General features: G+C 42.7%; 1 long non-coding RNA gene across 4 annotated transcripts in view; it reads left to right on the top strand.

Moving 5' to 3' along the window:
* LOC130358334 (uncharacterized) overlaps nucleotides 1-20,014 on the top strand; it is a 41,994-nt gene that overhangs the window by 2,887 nt on the left and 19,093 nt on the right. For 3 of the 4 annotated variants that reach the window (XR_008889477.1, XR_008889476.1, XR_008889474.1), the window contains one exon: nucleotides 37-113. The exons of the other annotated variant lie outside the window; for it this stretch is intronic. This is a non-coding gene — a long non-coding RNA (uncharacterized LOC130358334). The remainder of the gene's footprint in view (nucleotides 1-36; nucleotides 114-20,014) is intronic. 4 annotated transcript variants of the gene reach the window in all.

Here is a 20,014-nt window from a genome sequence, read left to right as displayed (position 1 = left end):
TTACTTGTTATTTTTATTTTTTGTAACCTCTGGCAGGGAAGGAGTTAATCCAGCAGTTCTTTAGCCCCTTATTGCTGAACATCTTTGTCACGTCGTATGACGCGGAGCCGGCGGTAAGATGCAGCCTGTAACCATATGGTGGGAATGGCGTAAGCTGTGCACAGAATAATGGAGCATGAATAACCTGGCATTGAGCTGGCGATGCTCATGAGTCAGGGATGCGCGGGCATTGTGTGGCAGGGGAGTTGGCGTGCATTGTCTGGCGTTCGTCATGCCTGTACTGTCATTACAGCTGCTGTGTGCAGTGCTAGGGCCGTGTTCACACGTTGCGGTCAAATTCCAGTTCTTATCCAGCAAATTTGCCGACCTGAATACTGCCTAAACCAGTGTTTCCCAACCAGGGTGCCTCCAGCTGTTGCAAAACTACAACTCCCAGCATGCCCGGACAGCCAAAGGCTGTCCGGGCATGCTGGGAGTTGTAGTTTTGCAACAGCTGGAGGCACCCTGGTTGGGAAACACTGGCCTAAACCTACAAAACCATCCCATAGTTATACACAGTAATATTTTTGGCGCAGTTTAGTGACAACAACATATATGATTATCATTACAGCTCCCACAGTCTTAAAGGGGTACTCCACTGGAAAACATATATATATATATATATATATATATATATATATATATATATATATATATATAATTATTATTATTATAAAAAAAAAAATTTTTAAACTAACTGGTGCCAGAAAGTTAAACTGATTTGTAAATTACTTCTATTAAAAAAAATCTTAATCCTTCCAGTATTTAGCTGCTGTATGCTCAAGGAAGTATCTTTTCTTTTTGAATTTCCTTTCTGTCTGACCACAGTGCTCTCTGCTGACACCTCAGTCCATTTTAGGAACTGTCCAGATCAGGAGAGGTTTGCTATGGGGTTTTGCTCCTACTCTGGACAGTTCCTAAAATGGACAGAGGTGTCAGCAGAGAGCACTGTGGTCAGACAGAAAGGATATCCAAAAAGAAAATAACTTCCTGTGGAGCATACAGCAGCTAAGTACTGGAAGGATTAAGATTTTCTTTTTTTTTTAATAGAAGTAATTTACAAACTGGCACCAGTTGATTTAAAAAAATAAATAAATAAAAAAAAGAAAAATGTTTTCCAACGTAGTACCCCTTTAAAGGGTTACTCCAGAAGAAAATCCTCCGGAGGAAATTTTTTTTTTTTTTTTTTTAAATCACCTAGCTCCAGAAAGTTAAACAGATTTGTAAAATGCTTCTATTTATTCTATTAAAAAATCATAATCCTTCCAGTACTTATCAGCTGCTGTATGCTACAGAGGAAGTTGTGTAGTTCTTTCCAGTCTGTGTCAGGAACTGTCCAGAGTAGGAGCAAATCCCCATAGCAAACCTCTCCTGCTCTGGACAGTTCCTGACATAGACAGAGGTGTCAGCAGAGAGCACTGTGGTCAGACTGGAAAGAACTACACAACTTCCTCTGGAGCATACAGCAGCTGATAAGTACTGGAAGTGCCCCTTCAAAGCAAACTTCATTAAAAAGATCTTACAGTCTTAGATATACAGCTCCTGTGTAGACATGTGACATCGTGTTTATAGGTTATGTGTAGCCCTATCCTGCATTCATGTTACCCCCTTCTGTCCCCTATTTATTGGAGAAAAGATAATAGTTAGTGCAACTAAGAACTAAGTCCCTACTTAAAGGGGTTCTCCGGTGCTTACACATATTTTCCCCTATCCAAAAGATAGGGGATAAGATGCCTGATTGCGGGAGTCCCGCCTCTGGGGACCCCTGTGATCTTGCATGCGGCACCTCGTTTGTAATCAGTCCCCAGAGCGTGTTCGCTCTGGGTCTGATTACCGGCGACCACAGGGCGGGCGGCGTGTGACGTCACACTCCGCCCCTCAATGCAAGCCTACGGGAGGGGGCGTGACAGCTATCACACCCCCCTCCTGTAGGCTTGCATTGAGGGGCGGAGGCGTAACGTCACACACCGCCGGCCCAGTGGTCGCCTGTAATCAGACCCGGAGCGAACACGCTCCGGGGACTGACTACAAACGGGGTGCCGCGTGCAAGGTCACCGGGGTCCCCAGCAGCGGGACTCCCGCGATCAGGCATGTAGACAACTATCTAATATGTATGGTGGTCTCCCGGACATATTGAATATCTATTGTCTGATCTTTTTGTTCTCTTTGAGATAAACCACCTCCAGAGGAGCCTGGCCGCAGCTTGATTTCCCCCCCCCCCTCTTATTATTGGCCCCCTTTCAAAATTGTGGAAAAATAAGAATGTTTCAAGCATGTGATGCTCCTTCAAACTCACCTGGGGCAAGTAATAGGTGTGGGCAATATAAAAATCACACATGAAAGCAGAGAAAAAAGGAGAGAAGTTCACTTAGTCTTTGCATTGTGTGTCTGTGTGTGCCACACTAAGCATGGGCAACAGAAAGAGAAGAGAACTGTCTGAGGACTTGAGAACCAAAATTGTGGAAAAATATCAACAATCTCAAGGTTACAAGTCCATCTCCAGAGATCTAAATTTGCCTTTGTCCACAGCACGCAACATTATCAAGATGTTTGCAACCCATGGCACTGTAGGTAATCTCCCTTGGTGTGGACGGAAGAGAAAAATTGATGAAAAGTGGCAATGCAGGATAGCCCAGATGGTGGATAAGCAGCCCCAAACAAGTTCCAAAGATATTCAATCTGTCCTGCAGGCTCAGGGAACATCAGTGTCAGTGCAAACTATCCGTCGACATTTAAATGAAATGAAACGCTATGGCAGGAGACCCAGGAGGACCCCACTGCCGACACAGAGACATAAAAAAGCAAGACTACATTTGTAAGAGAAAATCCTTCTGGGAAAACGTCTTGTGGACAGATGAGACCAAGATAGAGCTTTTTGGTAAAATACATCATTCTACTGTTTACCGAAAACAGAATGAGGCCTACAAAGAAAAGAACACTGCACCTACAGTGAAATATGGTGGAGGTTCAATGATGTTTTGGGGTTGTTTTGCTGCCTCTGGGGGCCTTGAATGTGTACGAGGCATCATGAAATCTGAGGATTACCAATGGATTTTGGGTCGCACTGTACAGCCCAGGGTCAGAAAGCTGGGATTGTGTCAGATCTTGGGTCTTCCAGCAGGACAATGACCACAAACATAAGTCAAAAAGCACCAGAAATGGATGACAACAAAGCGCTGGAGAGTCCTGAAGTGGCAGCCATGAGTCCAGATCTAAATCCCATTGAACACATGTGGAGAGATCTTAAAATTGCTGTTGGGAAAAGGCGCCTTCCAATAAGAGAGACCGGGAGCAGTTTGCAAAGGAAGAGTGGTCCAACATTCCGGCTGAGAGGTGTAAGAAGCTTATCAGTGGTTATAGGAAGCCACCAATAATTTTGTCCAGCCCATTTTTGGAGTTTGGTGACATTATGTCCAATTTGCTTTCCTTCCTCCCTTTTTTGGTTTAGTTCCAATACACACAAAGGGAATAAACATGTATATAGCAAAACATATGTTACTGCAATCCTTTTCTGTGAGAAATACTTCATTTTCTTGAAGCATTTCAGGGGTGCCAACATTTACGGCCATGACTGTATATGGCCAGCTTTAGGGTTAGCCCACACATACAGTTTGTAACTATGGAGACACATTAGCCTGCATAGAAGCTGTAGACTCCAAACGGCAGGACATTTTGAATCCAGACCCTCTTTAAGTTTTAATATATTAGATCAGTGTTCTCAAATTTTTGTCTCTCCAGCTGTAGCAAAACTACAACTCCCATCAGGGTGTGATGATAGGGGTTTTACACAAGTTTGCAGCAGCACTCAATATTCAGTTACAAAACTAAATTAAGGCTCTTAGCGCACTTTTCGATCAAAACGTGTCCCCCCGATCCACCACGCAGAGGTGGCATCATTTTCGGATGGGACCCTAAGACGCTCAGTCCACTCGCCTCTAACTGAGTATATGCAGGGGTTGTGGTTTTGTAACAATCGGAGATCCACATTTTAGGGGAACACTGTAGACAATACCCTTTATATAGGTATTGTGTCATCTGAACAAATTTTGCATAAATCAACAGCACAAGCAAATAAAAGTAAATGTATAATATATCTTATTAGAGAAAATGTTTTCTTTCTCCTGTTATCAAACTCTTTTCTTCTCCCCCTCCACCTCCTGCTGTTATAATGATCTGTTAAAATCAGCTCAGCTTTGTCCTGTGTCTGCAAGACAAACAACACAAGTCTATGGAGGGGGAGCTCCGCCCACCAGCTCTGGGAGAACTGCAAATTATAGATTAAGCCTGCAGAGCAGAAATCTACAATATAGATTATATAATGGCCAGAGATATTGCTGCTCTTCATGTACACACAGGGCATCTTATCCTGAAGTCGCCTAAAATAACAGGTACGCTGTCAATCTACTCAGTTTGTACTGTTACTTGCCGTGTTCCTCGGAGACCTAGATGTGAGCCGTAGCTGTTATTCCACTTTTAGCTCGATAATGTTGGCGAAGTTAGGAGAAAACCCTGTCATCCCTTCCATCTGTAGCCGCGCTCAGGCTGTATCCAGATTTAATGGGATTCATTACTTTCTATAATTGGGGACGTTAAAGATTCATACCATGGCTCCTGTTATGGAGATAAATCTCTGCTCTATTTTTATCATCTACGTTGATTCATCTTTGAGTCAGCAGCAATCGCACCAAGAGCGAAATCTACGGCTGATGTTCCGGTGAGAAATAGTCTTTTTTTCTAGAAAATGAAGTATTTCTCACAGAAAAGGATTGCAGTAACACATGTTTTGCTATACACATGTTTATTCCCTTTTGTATTGGAACTAAACCAAAAAAGGGAGGAAAAAAGCAAATTGGACATAATGTCACCAAACTCCAAAAATGGTCTGGACAAAATTATTAGCACCCTTAACTTAATATTTGGTTACACACCCTTTGGAAAAAATAACTGAAATCAGTGGCTTCCTATAACCATCAATAAGCTTCTTACACCTCTCAGTCGGAATGTTGGACCACTCTTCCTTTGCAAACTGCTCCAGGTCTCTCTTATTGGAAGGCGCCTTTTCCCAACAGAAATTTTAAGATCTCTCCACAGGTTCTCAATGGGATTTAGATCTGGACTCGTTGCTGCCACTTCAGAACTCTCCAGCACTTTGTTGCCATCCATTTCTGGGGGCTTTTTACTTATGTTTGCGGTCATTGTCCTGCTGGAAGAATCAAGATCTGGGACCAAAACCCAGCTTTCTGACACTGGGCTGTACAATGCGACCCAAAATCCGTTGGTAATCTTCAGATTTCATGATGCCTTGTACACATTCAAGGCACCCAGTGCCAGAGGCAGCAAAACCACCCCAAAACATCATTGACCCTCCACCATATTTCACTGTAGGTTTTGTGTTCTTTTCTTTGTAGGCCTCATTCCACTTTTGGTAAACAGTAGAATGATGTGCTTTACCAAAAAGCTCTATCTTGGTCTCATCTGTCCACAAGACTTTTCCCCAGAAGGATTTTGGTTACTCAAGTTCATTTTGGCAAAATGTATTCTTGCTTTGTTATGTCTCTGTGTCAGCAGTGGGGTCCTCATGGGTCTCCTGCCATAGCGTTTCATTTCATTTAAATGTTGACGGATTGTTCTCACTGACACTGATGCTCCCTGAGCCTGCAAGACAGCTTCAATATCTTTGGAACTTGTTTGGGGCTGCTTATCCACCACCTGGACTATCCTGCATGGACACCTTTCATAAATTTTTCTCTTCCGTCAATGCCCAGGGAGATTAGCTACAAGTGCCATGGGTGGAAAACAAACTTCTTAATAATGTTGCGCACTATGGACAAAGGCAAAACTAGATCTCTGGAGATGGACTTGTAACCTTGAGATTGTTGATATTTTTCCACAATTTTGGTTCTCAAGTCCTCAGACAGTTCTCTTCTCCTCTTTCTGTTGTCCATGCTTAGTGCGGCACACACAGACACATGCCAGCCGAAACATCGCCATCACATTTGTGTGAATAAAGACCGTTTATTTGCACCTTATGGGAGTGCTGTTGCCTCTTCGTTTGCTATTGGGAAGGATCTGTGGCCAAGATCTGTTGCGACCGTGTGCACCCCATCACTTTTGTATGGACTTATAGGAGTGCTGCTCTCTTTGGATTTTTTATCTATCATCTATCTATCTCAAATCTCTCATATCTATCTATCTATCTCTCATATCTCATATCTATCTATCTCTCATATCTCATATCTATCTATCTCTCATATCTCATATCTATCTATCTATCTCTCATATCTATCTATCTCTCATATCTCATATCTATCTCTCATATCTATCTCTCATATCTCATATCTATCTATCTATCTATCTATCTATCTATCTATCTATCTATCTCTCATATCTCATATCTATCTATCTCTCATATCTCATATCTATCTATCTATCTCTCATATCTATCTATCTCTCATATCTCATATCTATCTCTCATATCTATCTCTCATATCTCATATCTATCTATCTCTCATATCTCATATCTATCTATCTATCTCTCATATCTATCTATCTCTCATATCTCATATCTATCTCTCATATCTATCTATCTATCTCATATCTATCTATCTCTCATATCTATCTCTCATATCTATCTATCTATCTCATATCTATCTATCTCTCATATCTATCTCTCATATCTATCTATCTCTCATATCTATCTATCTATCTCTCATATCTCATATCTATCTATCTCTCATATCTATCTATCTATCTCTCATATCTCATATCTATCTATCTCTCATATCTATCTATCTATCTCTCATATCTCATATCTATCTATATCTCATATCTATCTATCTCTCATATCTCATATCTATCTCTCTCTCATATCTCATATCTATCTCTCTATCTCTCTAATATCTATCTTTGTATATTCAAGACATAGTAATCTCCAAACTATCCATGGTCCCCTTAGCACCTCCCTTTCGCTCTATAGGGGGAGCCCTCGTACCTGTTTAAAAAAAATCTGTGGGGCTAGCCCAGTGTTTCCCAACCAGTGTGCCTCCAGCTATTGCAAAACTACAACTCCCAGCATGCCCAGACAGCCGAAGGCTGTCTGGGTATGCTGGGAGTTGTAGTTTTGCAACAGCAGGAGGCTCCCTGATTGGGAAACACTGGGCTAGGGAGAAGTCGACACCTTTTTTTTTAATGCATTTTTTATACAATGTTTCTATTGACTCCTATAATAAGAGACCCCCACCGAGTGTTTTTTGTTATCTCCATATCCCCCATATTAACGTAGTGTAACCTCTTTAGTTAACCACCCGGCATGCCCTGACCTAACCGGCCCCTTCAGTACTTACGACTAAATACAATCCACGTTTTGCCGGAAATCTGCAATATCTGCCCGAAACAGCTGTCTGCGGCTTACTGAAGCAGTAAATTACTTTGCACGGCTTTTTTTCAATTTAACCTTGATATATATATATATTTTTTTATTTTATTTTTTTTTATTGTATTTTGCCTTTTTGTTTATTGGGATTTAGGCTACGATCCCAGGGCTTATAAACCTGCAAACTTATCTCCTGTATCTACAGCTAAACACTGGCATACGAGCAGCGTGAACTGTGAATTTTTTTTATTTTTATTTATTTCATTTTTTTTATGTTGGACCTGAAATCTGCCAGAATTGAACAATTGTATTAAAGGGGTACTCCACTAGAAACCTTTTTTTTTTTTTTTTTTTTTTTTTAAATCAACTGTTAAATCAACTGGTGCCAGAAAGTTAAACAGATTTGTAAATTACTTCTATTTACAAATCTTAATCCTTCCAGTACTTATCAGCTGTTGTATATTCCACAGGAAGTTCTTTTATTTTTAACTTTCTCTTCTGTCTGACTACATTGCTCTCTGCTGACACTTCTGTCCATGTCAGGAACTTTCTAGAGCAGGAGCAAATCCCCCATCGCAAACCTCTCCTGCTCTGGACAGTTCCTGACATGGACAGAGGTGTCAGCAGAGAGCACTGTTGTCAGAAAGAAAATGAAAGTTAAAAAGAGAAGAACTTCCTCTGGAGCATACAGCAGCTGATATGTACTGGAAGGATTAGGATTTTTAAATAGAAGTACTTTACAAATCTGTTAAACTTTCCGGCACCAGTTGATTTAAAAAAAAAATAAAAATAAAAAAAATTTCCTCCAGGAGTACCCCTTTAACGCAGTAGGCTTGTATTTGCTGTTTTCAGCAGCTCATTAGTCAGCTTTGCTGTATATACTAGGGCAGCGTCAGCACAGTCATCTCATTTATCAGAGGCAAGACAAGCAGGGCTCTTTGCAGACACCTGGTTTGTTAGTCAGCCTGCTGTGTGAGCCGGGGGCATGTCACCGAGCCTTAGGGTCCATTCACACAATGAAATCTGCCTCCAGAGATGGGCTGCTATATCGTCATTTCTGAGCTGTATTCCTCTCGGAAAATACCTAATGCGCTGTTTCCCGGGTCCCGCCTACACTTCCTGTATTTTGTCCCAGCCGAAAAACGGGTTATCATAAATGAACATTTCTAGGAATGTGTATTTGCCCCCTAATCTGCCCTTATAAAAGTCCCATACAAGCAGCAAGTTACAGTAACAGGTCCAGCGGGTTCCTCACCGTATCCATACATCAGACTCGTAACTATATACAGTGAACCCCCGACTTACGAAGGCCCCGACATACGGTAGTTTTAACTTACGATGGGCTCTTCGAGCCCATCGTAAGTTAAAACTACCGTATGCCGGGGACTTCGTAAGTTGGGAGTTCACTGTATACAGAATCTTTGGCATGGTACACGTTCCAACACACTGCCCCCATGCAGTGGGGAGAGCAGGGCCCCATTCTGGGTATGGCAGATGGGTCCCAGCAGCAAGACCCCCCCCCCCCCCCTTCCCACGATCAGACACTTATCCCCTATCCTGTGCATAGTGGATATGTTTTAAAGTGCTGGAGAACCTCATGCAGAAGATGATTGTTTATCTGCATTATATTTATGCTTACTTTTCTTCATTCTTCATGTTTGGGATGACATTTCGTGGGCTCCAGAACTAAATACCAGCGAAATGAACCGGACCCGGTATGAGATGCGTATCTGCCCCCTTCCTAATCAGGATCAGTGCATACATGATTAGAAATCACACTGACACACAAAGTTCAGCCAAATGATACTTACTGTATTTACAATAGTTACAAGGGTTTATATAGTCTGTAACAATGTGCCGTGTGCAAAGCTATAGGTCATGAACAGCTGATTGGTTTCTTCCATCTGTAGGTGTTCCTCATCCAGGATGTGGGTCTTATCATCTTGGGTGGAGCTCTCTCTGGAGGCGCCATCTTATACACATTGGCCCTGAGTGTTATGTAGTTTTCTTTGTGGGTTTTAATTTCCTACAATTTTTCCCCACAGTATTTACTCAGGTTTCCCTCCATTTTCCACTTTCCCTACACTTTGCTCTTTTTTTTTTTTTTTACACATGAGGTTTTCCTCAGCTGAAATCCACCATTGGAAACCTTTTCTGTGGAAACCTTATTAAATGTGTTGTTTTTTTGTAAAAATATTGGTGACCACGCCCCTATTCACGACAGCCACGCCCCTTTTTCGGGTTTTCTTAGTAAAATGGAGAGTTAGTCAGGTTTTTTTTTTATTTTTATTTTTTATTCTGGTGCACTTTGTGGCGCAGGCCGAATTTCTGGCGCAATACGCCAGAATCTGGGGCACAACCTGAAAAAACATGTCTGGTTTGCAATAGTAAATGAGGGCCATTGTTTCAAGCACGATGGGAGGGGGAGCGAGCTAGTGAGTAGCCATTTTGGCAAGCATATTTTTAGGTTATGGATTTAAAGGGGTTGTGCGCTGCCCGGCCTTTCGGAGCTCCGCTCGCAGCGTCCGGAAGTTCATTATGCCGAACGCTGTGTGCGGGCTTCCGTGTTCGCGGCCGCCCCCTCGTAACGTCACGCCCGCCCCCTCAACGAAAGTCTATGGAAAGGGGGCGCGACCACCTCATCCCATAGATTCGCATTTAATATTCGTGTGTTTGTATAAGTATTGTTCACACTGCCATCCCCTTTATAACACCTCTCTGTATTACACCCTGCAGACATTTATACATCGCAGTATACAGGGCTTTCTCTGCATTAGGGAGCTCCCTGGGATGACATTGTGAGCGGTGCGCGTCCTTGATCTGTGGAGCCATTAGCGGTTTTATTTATGTGTCTGCTGGGATTAATTTAGTTCAGTGTTGGAGCTGGGATTACATCATGCGTGCGTGCCTTTACAGACGTGCCCCCCATTCACTTTATAGCGTTGACATGGTACAGTAATTCCGCAGCCTTGCATCTTAATTGCCCGATACAATAAAGACTCTCGAATGTATGTGAGATCTCAATGCGCTTGAATCGCACAGTAAAGGACGACAGGGTTTTTTTTTATCTATCTTTTTAAATATTATTCATATTGATCATATTTTTATTTAACCAAAACCTATTATAGTTGATCCTAAAAAAAAAATTAAAAAAATAAAATAAAAAAAATTCTCAGATTTTGCAACAAATAGTGGTGTATTTCCGGAGGATTTCACGCTATACGATGAAAGGATGATTTTTTTTTTTTTTTTTTTCTCTCTAATCTGTTAATATATTCTGACTGTAATTTTTTATTTTATATAGTTTTTTTGTACGTTATTATGGGGGCTGCCATCTTGCCTGAGCTGTTTTTTAACAACCTTTAGTGATATGCTTTACAGTAAGCCCCTTTGACATAGGCAACGATAGACAGGAGTTATTATTTCATGGGAAACTACACTGGCCGTTCTCTGTGACCTTTTGAAGAGGCCAACTGTTACACCGAGCGCTCCGGGTCCCTGCTCCTCCCCGGAGCGCTCGCGGCGTTCTCCTCTCTACAGTGCCCCGGTCAGACCCGCTGACCGGGAGCGCTGCACTGTCACCGCCATCGGGGATGCGATCCGCTTGCGGGCCGCATCCCAGTCTACTCACCTGTCCCGTTCCCCGGCTGTCACGTCCTGGCAGGCGCGGCTCCGCTCTCTAGGGTGCGCGCGCACCGGCTCTCTAAGATTTAAAGGGCCAGTGCACCACTAATTGGTGCCTGGCCCAATCAGTGTAATTAGCTTCCTTCTGCCCCAGTCCTATTTAAACCCACTTCCCCTTCCTGTCCTTGCCGGATCTTGTTGCCTTGTGCCAGTGAAAGCGTTTAGTGTGTTCCCAAGCCTGTGTCCCAGACCTTCTGCTGTTGCCCCTGACTACGACCCTTGCTGCCTGCCCTGACCTTCTGCTACGTCCGACCTTGCCTTCTGTACCGCGCGAGTCTCAGCAGTCAGCGAGGTTGAGCCGTTACCGGTGGATACGACCTGGTTGCTACCGCCGCAGCAAGACAATCCCACTTTGCGGCGGGCTCTGGTGAATACCAGTAGCAACCTAGAACCAGTCCACCGGTACGGTCCACGCCAATCCCTCGCTGACACAGAGGATCCACCTCCAGCTAGCCGAATCCTGACACCAACCTTCAGGGAGGAGGAGGATGCTGATCGGTGAGCGTCAGGTGTTGCCTTCTCTATAGAGAGAACAAGGAAGTGGCCAAATTAAAAACAGCAATAATTCAGGATTATTTTAAAATGTAGTTCAGTGGTCTCCAAACTGTGGCCCTCCAGCTGTTGTAAAACTACAATTCCCAGCATGCCCAGACAGCCCAAAAAAAACTCCAAGATAATATAATATGTACGAATGGGGTTTTGAGCCTATGAATTGCTGTGGGTTAGAGGTGCTGAATCTGCACTACAAACCGGAAGCAATTCGGCCTCCACGTCTCAATAACTAATGTATGTAATGGGTTAACAAGAAGTAAGGGCCCATTCACACTACACATTATCGGAGCAGAATTCCGCTATGGAATTCCGTGTGCAGCAGCCTTCCATTGTTCTCAGTGGGATTCTGCTGCACCATTCACACTATGGAATTTCCACACTGGACGTTCCCACTGTGGAAATTCCGGACCCCGAACTACGCCCAAAAATTAATTATTTCGGCAGAATCCTCTCTGAAAAGTATTAGCGTCTATTTAGACCAGTGTTTCCCAACCAGGGTGCCTCCAGCTGTTGCAAAACTACAACTCCCCGCATGCCCGGACAGCCGAAGGCTGTCCGGGCATGCTGGGAGTTGTAGTTTTGCAACAGCTGGAAGCACCCTGGTTGGGAAACACTGATTTAAACTGTGCATTTCCGAGCGGTCCTAGTGCCGGCCTGTTTAGCTGGCGCACACTCTGGGTGGAGATTTCATAGTGTGAATGAGTCCTGTGGAACAGACGTGTGACCGTCATACATTGTACTGTAGTATGGTTCCTCCTTGTCACGCATGGTCCTCTTCTTCCCTGTTTCGGCATGTAATAGGCCCCTTTCACACTACAAGTATCATCCTGTAAAAAAAAAACCTCCGTTCTTTCTCGCGGCAAAAAGTCCTGCAAACGGCCGTCAAAATATCCCATTCCCGTCAATGGGATTTTTTGAACATCCTTTTGCATCAGGCAAGTCCGTTTTTATTACTTTTTTTTTAAAAAAATTTTTAAAATTTTTTTTTTTTTTTTTTATTAATGCCTTTTTTTTTTGCCGGCACAAAAGACAGTGCATCCACTAATTTTTGGTCCGGCAAAAAAAAAAAAAAATGGTGAAAAAAAAAAGGACGTTAAAATTTAGCATTGAAGTCTATGGGAACCGGATGTTAAAAAAAAAATAAAAATAAAATAAAATCTGCTATCAGTTATTGTCAGGTTTTTTAACATCCGGTTTTTGTACTGAGCATGCTCAGTACAGCTTTACAAAAAAAAAGGGTTAAAAACCTGATTAAAAAAAAAAAAAAGGATTTAACTGGAAATAACTGATAATGGATGAACAACATCAGGATTTTTAAGAAAATACCCATTTAAAAATAAAGGATGATGCTCATCAGTTATCATCCGTCATTACGGGTGCATTCACACCACGTTTTTGCAATACAGCTCCCGTATCAGGTTTTGGATGAAAAATGGATTCCTCAAAACCTGACTGATCTGGATCAAAATGTGTGTATAAATTTTAACCCGTATACAGTATAAAAACCTTATACGGTTTGAAAAATGATGCCTGGTTGCATCCGTTTTTTTTAAGACAAAAAACATATACGTTTTTAACTTTTCACTCCATTATGAATAAAGTTTCACTTGTTTGATTGAAATTCCAAGAAAAAAAACTGTGCAAAGTCAAAAACCGTATGGTGAAAACCGGATGGAACCGTACGTACATACGGTTCTGTACGGATCCCATTGACTCCCATGTTAAAAAAATAAATAAATAAAAACGTATACAGTTTAATACAGTTTTTCACCCAGATCAAAAACCGTGTTAGGCTACGGTTTTGGGTATGGGAAAAAAACTGACAAAACCGTACAAGAGGCAACGGACACCACCTGATGCATCTTTTGGCATACGGTTTTCAATGGAGAGTCAATGCGTACGGTTTTCACATGGAAAACGTATACGGGAACTGTATTGCAAAAAACGTGGTGTGAATGCATCCTACCAGTTATTGCATCAGTTTTTTTTTTTTGTTTTTTTTCCATCCGTTATTGTAAAATAACAGCAGTAAAAAAGCAGGATGATACCTGTAGTGTGAAAGGGGCCTTAGGTGACTTCTCATTTCGAGGGCTTCTTCCTCTCCGCCGCTTTCCGTTCATTAAGGTGACATAATTATGGCCATTCATTTGCATCTTTGCTGATTCGGGCGCTTGTGACCATATAATAGCGTTTTCTTCTTTTATGTCATTTTTATTTAGTAATATTTATCCTTAATTAAAATCCTCCGGAGGACCTTAACATGTTGAGACCGTCCTTGCTGACGCCTTTTACGTTAATGGGAAGACCTCTGCCAAATCGGGTTTTACGTCTTTCTAGTCTGTGATATGCGAGTTGGACTTGGGCCAAGCACTCTCCTCCTCGTGCAGGCGGCACAATGAACCGCGCTCTCTATTAACGCCAAATACCTTCACATTTCATAGGTTCGGTTTGCTTGTTTCATTGGAAGACATGTTCTCTTATTAAAGGGGTACTCCGGTGGAAAACATTTTTATTTATTTTTTTTATATATCAACTGGCGCCAGAAAGTTAAACAAATTTTGTAAATTACTTCTATTAAATCTTTATCCTTCCAGCACTTATTAGCAGCTGTATGCTACAGAGGAAATTATTTTTCTCTTTGAATTTCTTTTTTGTGTTGTCTTTTTTGTGATGCCCGTATCAGGAACTGTCCAGAGCAGGAGAAATTTCTCATAGAAAACCTATGCTGCTCTGGACAGTTCCTGACACGGACAGAGGTGTCAGCAGAGAGCACTGTGGACAAGACAAAAAAGAAATTCAAAAAGCAAAGAATTTCCTCTGTAGCATACAGCTGCTAATAAGTACTGGAAGGATAAAGATTTTTTAAATTAGAAGTAATTTACAAATCTGTTTAACTTTCTGGCACCAGTTCATTTACAAAAAAAAAAAAAAGGTTTCCATCGGAGTACCCCTTTAAGGAAAATACATAATTTCCTGAGAGAATTTTGGCAGAGACAATAGGGGAGATTTATCAAAACCTGTCCAGAGGAAAAGTTGTCCAGTTGCCCATAGCAACCAATCAGATCGCTTCTTTAATTTTTAACAAGGCCTCTGAGAAATGAAAGAATCAATCTGATTGGTTGCAACATTTCCTCTGCACTGGTTTTGATAAATCTCCCCCAATGTGTTGTGCAACCAAACACGCATTACTACAAATCCTGCTATAAGGACTTAAAGGGGTACTCTGGAGGGAAAACAAATGTTTTTACATCAACTGGTGCCGGAAAGTTATACAGATTTGTAAATCTAATTTACTTCTTTGTAATATTCTTAAAGGGGTATTCCAGGCAAAAACTTTTTTTTATATATCAACTGGCTCCGGAAAGTTAAACAGATTTGTAAATTACTTCTATTAAAACATCTTAATCCTTCCAATAGTTATTAGCTTCTGAAGTTTTCTGTCTAACTGATCAATGATGATGTCACGTCCCGGGAGCTGTGCATGATGGGAGAATATCCCCATAGGAGCTGGACAGCTCCCGGGACGTGAGTCATCAGAGAGCAGTTAAACAGAAAACAGCAACTCAACTTCAGAAGCTAATAACTATTGGAAGGATTAGGATTTTTTAATAGAAGTAATTTACAAATCTGTTTAACTTCCCAGAGCCAGTTGATATATATAAAAAAATTTTGGGCCTGGAATACCCCTTTAATCCTTCCAGTACTTATCTGCTGCTGTATGCTCCGGAAGAAGTTGTGTAGTTTTTCCCAGTCCAGCCACAGTGCTCTCTGCTGACACCTCTGTCCATATCAGGGACTATCCAGAGCAGGAGCAAATCCCCATAGCAAACCTCTCCTGCCCTGGACAGTTCCTGACACGGACAGAGGGGCCAGCAGAGAGCACTGTGGTCAGACTGGAAAGAACTACACAACTTCCTCTGGAGCATACAGCAGCTGATAAGTACTGGAAGGCTTAGGATTTTTTATATAGAAGTAATTTACAAATCTGTAGAACTTTCTGGCACCATCTGATTTGTAATAGATTTGCTGGGCATTATAGTCTTGCAACAGCCTGAGGCACACTGGTTGGGGGAAAAGAATTGGAGGGTCCGGTTGACTTTTCTCTGTGTATGAGGAAAAAACACTTTTTAAAGGGGGTTATCCCCCATAAGGTGATTTTAGTACTTACCTGCCAGACAGTAATATACATTCTTAGGAAGGATCTGTGCTTGTCGTGGGGCTAAATAGCTATTTTATGAGATTACCAGAACACTAAGGCTTTTTGTGAAATTGCTGTTTTTTGTTTGAGTCCCCCCCCCTCCAACTACAAGTCCCAGGATTCCTTGTTTGTAAGTTTGAGGTCACTTTTCTCCCTTCCACACATCACCCACCCCACTCATTGAAGCACACCTGAGCTCCCTTCCATGCAGTAGACCTGTGTTTTCTAATCAGGGTGCCTCCAGCTGTAGCAAAACTGCAATTCCTTGCAGAATGATCTCCCTCCCACCCAGCAGTAGCTTCCTCCCATTAAAGCAGACAAGCTCCCTTTCAACACTCAACTAGTGATGTAATGTCTCGGGCCGCACTGCAACCTGGGAAAACCTGAGACGCCACTTATTTGTATGCTGATAAAAATGAACATCTGGGGCAAAGATCACACAAGAATTGCAAGGCCACCATGAAACACCGGTACAGACACTATGTTATGAACTACACTAAGTTTACTGCCCCTGTAGCATAATCAAATAAAAAAATCCTGGAATACCCCTTTTAGGGTACGTTCACACGTACAGGATCCTGTGCAGATTTGATGGGCAGAATTTGTAACTGCAGATTAGAAGCTGTGCTCAGTCATTTAGTTAACATTGAAATCTGCAGCAGAAAATCCTTTGCATAAAATCTGCGTATGTTTGAACGTACCCTTGAAGGGGTACTCCGCTGTTCAGCGTTTGGAACAAACTGTTCCAAACGCTGGAGTCGGTGCCGGGAGCTCGTTACATGATAGCCCCGCCCCTCATGACATCACTCCCCCGCCCCCTCAATGCGAGTCTATGGGAGGGGGCGTGTCACGCCCCCTCCCATAGACTTGCATTGAGGGAGTGGGGTGTGACATCATGAGGGAGCGGGGCTATGACATCTCATGCTCCCGGCTTCAGCGTTCGGAACAATTTGTTCCAAACGCTGAGCAACGGAGTACCCCTTTAAGCACAAATATCCTAGAGCTTTCGTTGAGGGGTTAGAAGAGAGTAGGAGAAATCTGGCCAAATTATGGCCTTGTTATTAGCATTTTGTTAAAGGAAGGACTCGCAGTCTGTATTAGACTAGTGTGAACCAAGCCGTAGGTAGCATTGGTGCTAAAAATTTAAAGGGGTACTCCGGTGGGAAACTTTTTTTTTTTTTTTTTTTTTTTTATGAACTGTTGCCAGAAAGTTAAACATATTTGAAAATTACTTCTATTAAAAAAATCTTTATCCTTCCAGTACTTATTAGCAGCTGTATGCTACAGAGGAAATTCTTTTCTTTTTGAATTTTACTTTTTTGTGTTGTCCACAGTGCTCTCTGCTGACACCTCTGTCCGTGTCAGGAACTGTCCAGAGCAGCATAGGTTTTTCTATGGGGATTTTCTCCTGCTCTGGACAGTTCCTGATACGGGCATCAGGTGTCAGCAGAGAGCACTGTGGACAAGACAAAAAAGCAATTCAAAAAGAAAAGAATTTCCTCTGTAGCATACAGCTGCTAATAAGTACTGGAAGGATAAAGATTTTTTAATAGAAGTAATTTTCAAATCTGTTCAACTTTCTGGCACCAGTTCATAAAAAAAATAAATGTTTTCCACCAAAGTACCCCTTCAATGGTTTCCTATAATCAAGTCCTGTCTATGGGGGAGATTTATCAAAACCTGTCCAGAGGAAAAGTTGCCCAGTTGCCCATAGCAACCAATCAGATTGCTTCTTTCATTTTTAACAAGGCCTATGCAAAATGAAAGCAGCGATCTGATTGGTTGCTATGGGCAACTTTTCCTTTGCACAGGTTTTGATAAATTTCCCCCTATATGAGGACTCGCTGCCACTTCTGTCTTCGAGGACTGGAGGGAATAGTCCTATTTCCCGCCTTAATAAAAGCCAACAAGCCAACAACAAAACAAAACAAAGCGGGTCCCTTTCCTGAAACCATGTCCTACAGACCGGACTGCTTTTTCATTACTTTACTCCATTACTTTACTGTTCTCTCTTGTATTCCGTTCCTTTCATTACAGTCTAGGGTTTTTAATGAGGAAAATTACAGATCTACCAAAAAAAAAATTCGGCTCACTGCCTCTCCTGGGAGCCTATGAAGAAAAAGGCAATTTCAGACTTAGACTTGTTTGATAAATAAAAAAAAATTGGCCTATTATTTGTGATTACGTTGTACTTGGTAAAATGGATGTTTTAAAATAAGAAAAATAATGCAATTAAACCAAATAAAACCAAAATCTATCTCTTTGCATTGTGTATGGTGGATTTTAGAGCCGTTCTTATATTGCGTTTTTATATACTTTTTTTTTTTTTTAATGTTTACAGCGAAAGTTCTCATCAGAGACTGTTGCGCTGTTTAATTTGAAAATATAAATTGCCAATTTGCAATGTGAAGATTAAACGGGAATCGGCTACAGAAGGAATTTTGTTATTACCTGATGCTTTAAAATGTGACGTCAATTGCGGACTTTCCCATAGGACTGCTGTTAAATTGGTACTCCGCTGCTCAGCGTTTGGAACAAACTGTTCCGAACGCTGGAGCCGGCGCTGGGAGCTTGTGACATCTTGCCCCGCCCCCTTATGTCACACCCCACCCCCTCAATGCAAGTCTATGGGAGGGGGCGTGACAGCCATCACGCCCCCTCCCATAGACTTGCATTGAGGGGGCAGGACGTGATGTCCTGAGGGGGGCGGGGCTATGACGTCACAAGCTCCTGGCTCCAGTGTTCGGAACAGTTTGTTCCAGTTTGCTCCGTTGAGCAGCGGAGTACCCCTTTAAGCATCACTAATAAATACAATAGACTAAAGTAGGGATCGACCGATATCAATTTTTTTTCTTTCGATTTTTTTTTTAATTTTTATGGCAGATACCGATAATCTGTCACCTTTCAGGTCGATAGCCGATAACTTATACCGATATTCCGGTATAAGTTATCGGCTATTTCAACCATGACACCCCCCCCCCCCGGCGGGGCATAAGCCGTTGCAGATTAATGATTTAAAGCGGGCGCTTTAAATCAATGAACTGCAGCGGCTTTTGCAAGTCCAGAGACCGCCGTTGCTGCCCGCTTCTCCCACTGCCTGTCCTGAGTCTAACCACCACAGTTTCTCCATCGCCTCCCCCCCCCCCATCCTCTGCCCACATACTGCCGCCGCTGCCCCATTGCCTGCCCACATACCGCCACTGCCCCATCGCCCCCCCCCCCATCCTCTGCGTTATAATTACCAGTTCCCGGGGGTCCGCGATCCTTCTGGCTCCGTCGGCGTACTGACGGGGACGTCAAGTTCGGGACGTCACTCGTCATTACGCAGCGCACAGCAACAGCGCAGGAGCCAGAAGGGAACAGGTAATTATAACACTGGGGATGGGGGGAGGCAATGGGGCAGGGGCGGGGCATTATCGGCAAGGTAATTGCCGATACCGATAATGTCCAAAATCGCGATTATCGGCCGATAATATTGGCCAAACCGATAATCGGTCGATCCCTAGACTAAAGTCACAAATTCTTGGTAATAATCTAAAAGGCCACCATCACAGCTCCCTCGGGGGTTGTCCCTTACAGAAGCTCCACCCATGTTCCACCACCAAGGAACATTTTGTTCATAATGGCTTGTCCTTTCCATCTACCAAACTTGTGGCCATGCATGAACCCCCCTGTGAACCATGGTGAGAAGACTTTGCAAAGAGCTTGACTGTCAGAGCTGAATTTACTTTTAGGCATGGTAGGTTTGTGGCCGTTGGCCAGAGAGATGGCTGCTAACAGGAGAATGCACAAATGCTTTGGCAGTATGACCACATTCAAAGAGGACACCCATGGAGGGACAGCTGAGTGTTGAGACCCCCACCCGACAGATGACGAGAACAAACTGGTAGTAGTTCTCTCCCGACTCTGTCAGGTGGATGGACTAATAATTTAAGTCTACGATGAAGGGAGAGAGGAGCTTTTCATCATTGGTCAAAGTCTCAACACTCGGACCCCAAACAAAAAAAGTTTTGACGTGTCCCTAGGACCCCCACCGAAGATGAAGGTCACTTGTCCCCCAGCGAATGGAGCAACAACACTTAGTAAGTGAATGGAATGGCAGATGATCCTAAGTCGTTGCCCATGTTAGCTGAGTACAGTACTTACCAGTTTTTGGAGTGGAATGGAGT

This window comes from Hyla sarda, chromosome 2, assembly GCF_029499605.1.
Source record: "Hyla sarda isolate aHylSar1 chromosome 2, aHylSar1.hap1, whole genome shotgun sequence".
Classification (NCBI taxonomy): domain Eukaryota; kingdom Metazoa; phylum Chordata; class Amphibia; order Anura; family Hylidae; genus Hyla; species Hyla sarda.
Note: the sequence above shows the minus strand (reverse complement) of the source record. Positions and strands in the feature narration are given on the sequence as shown.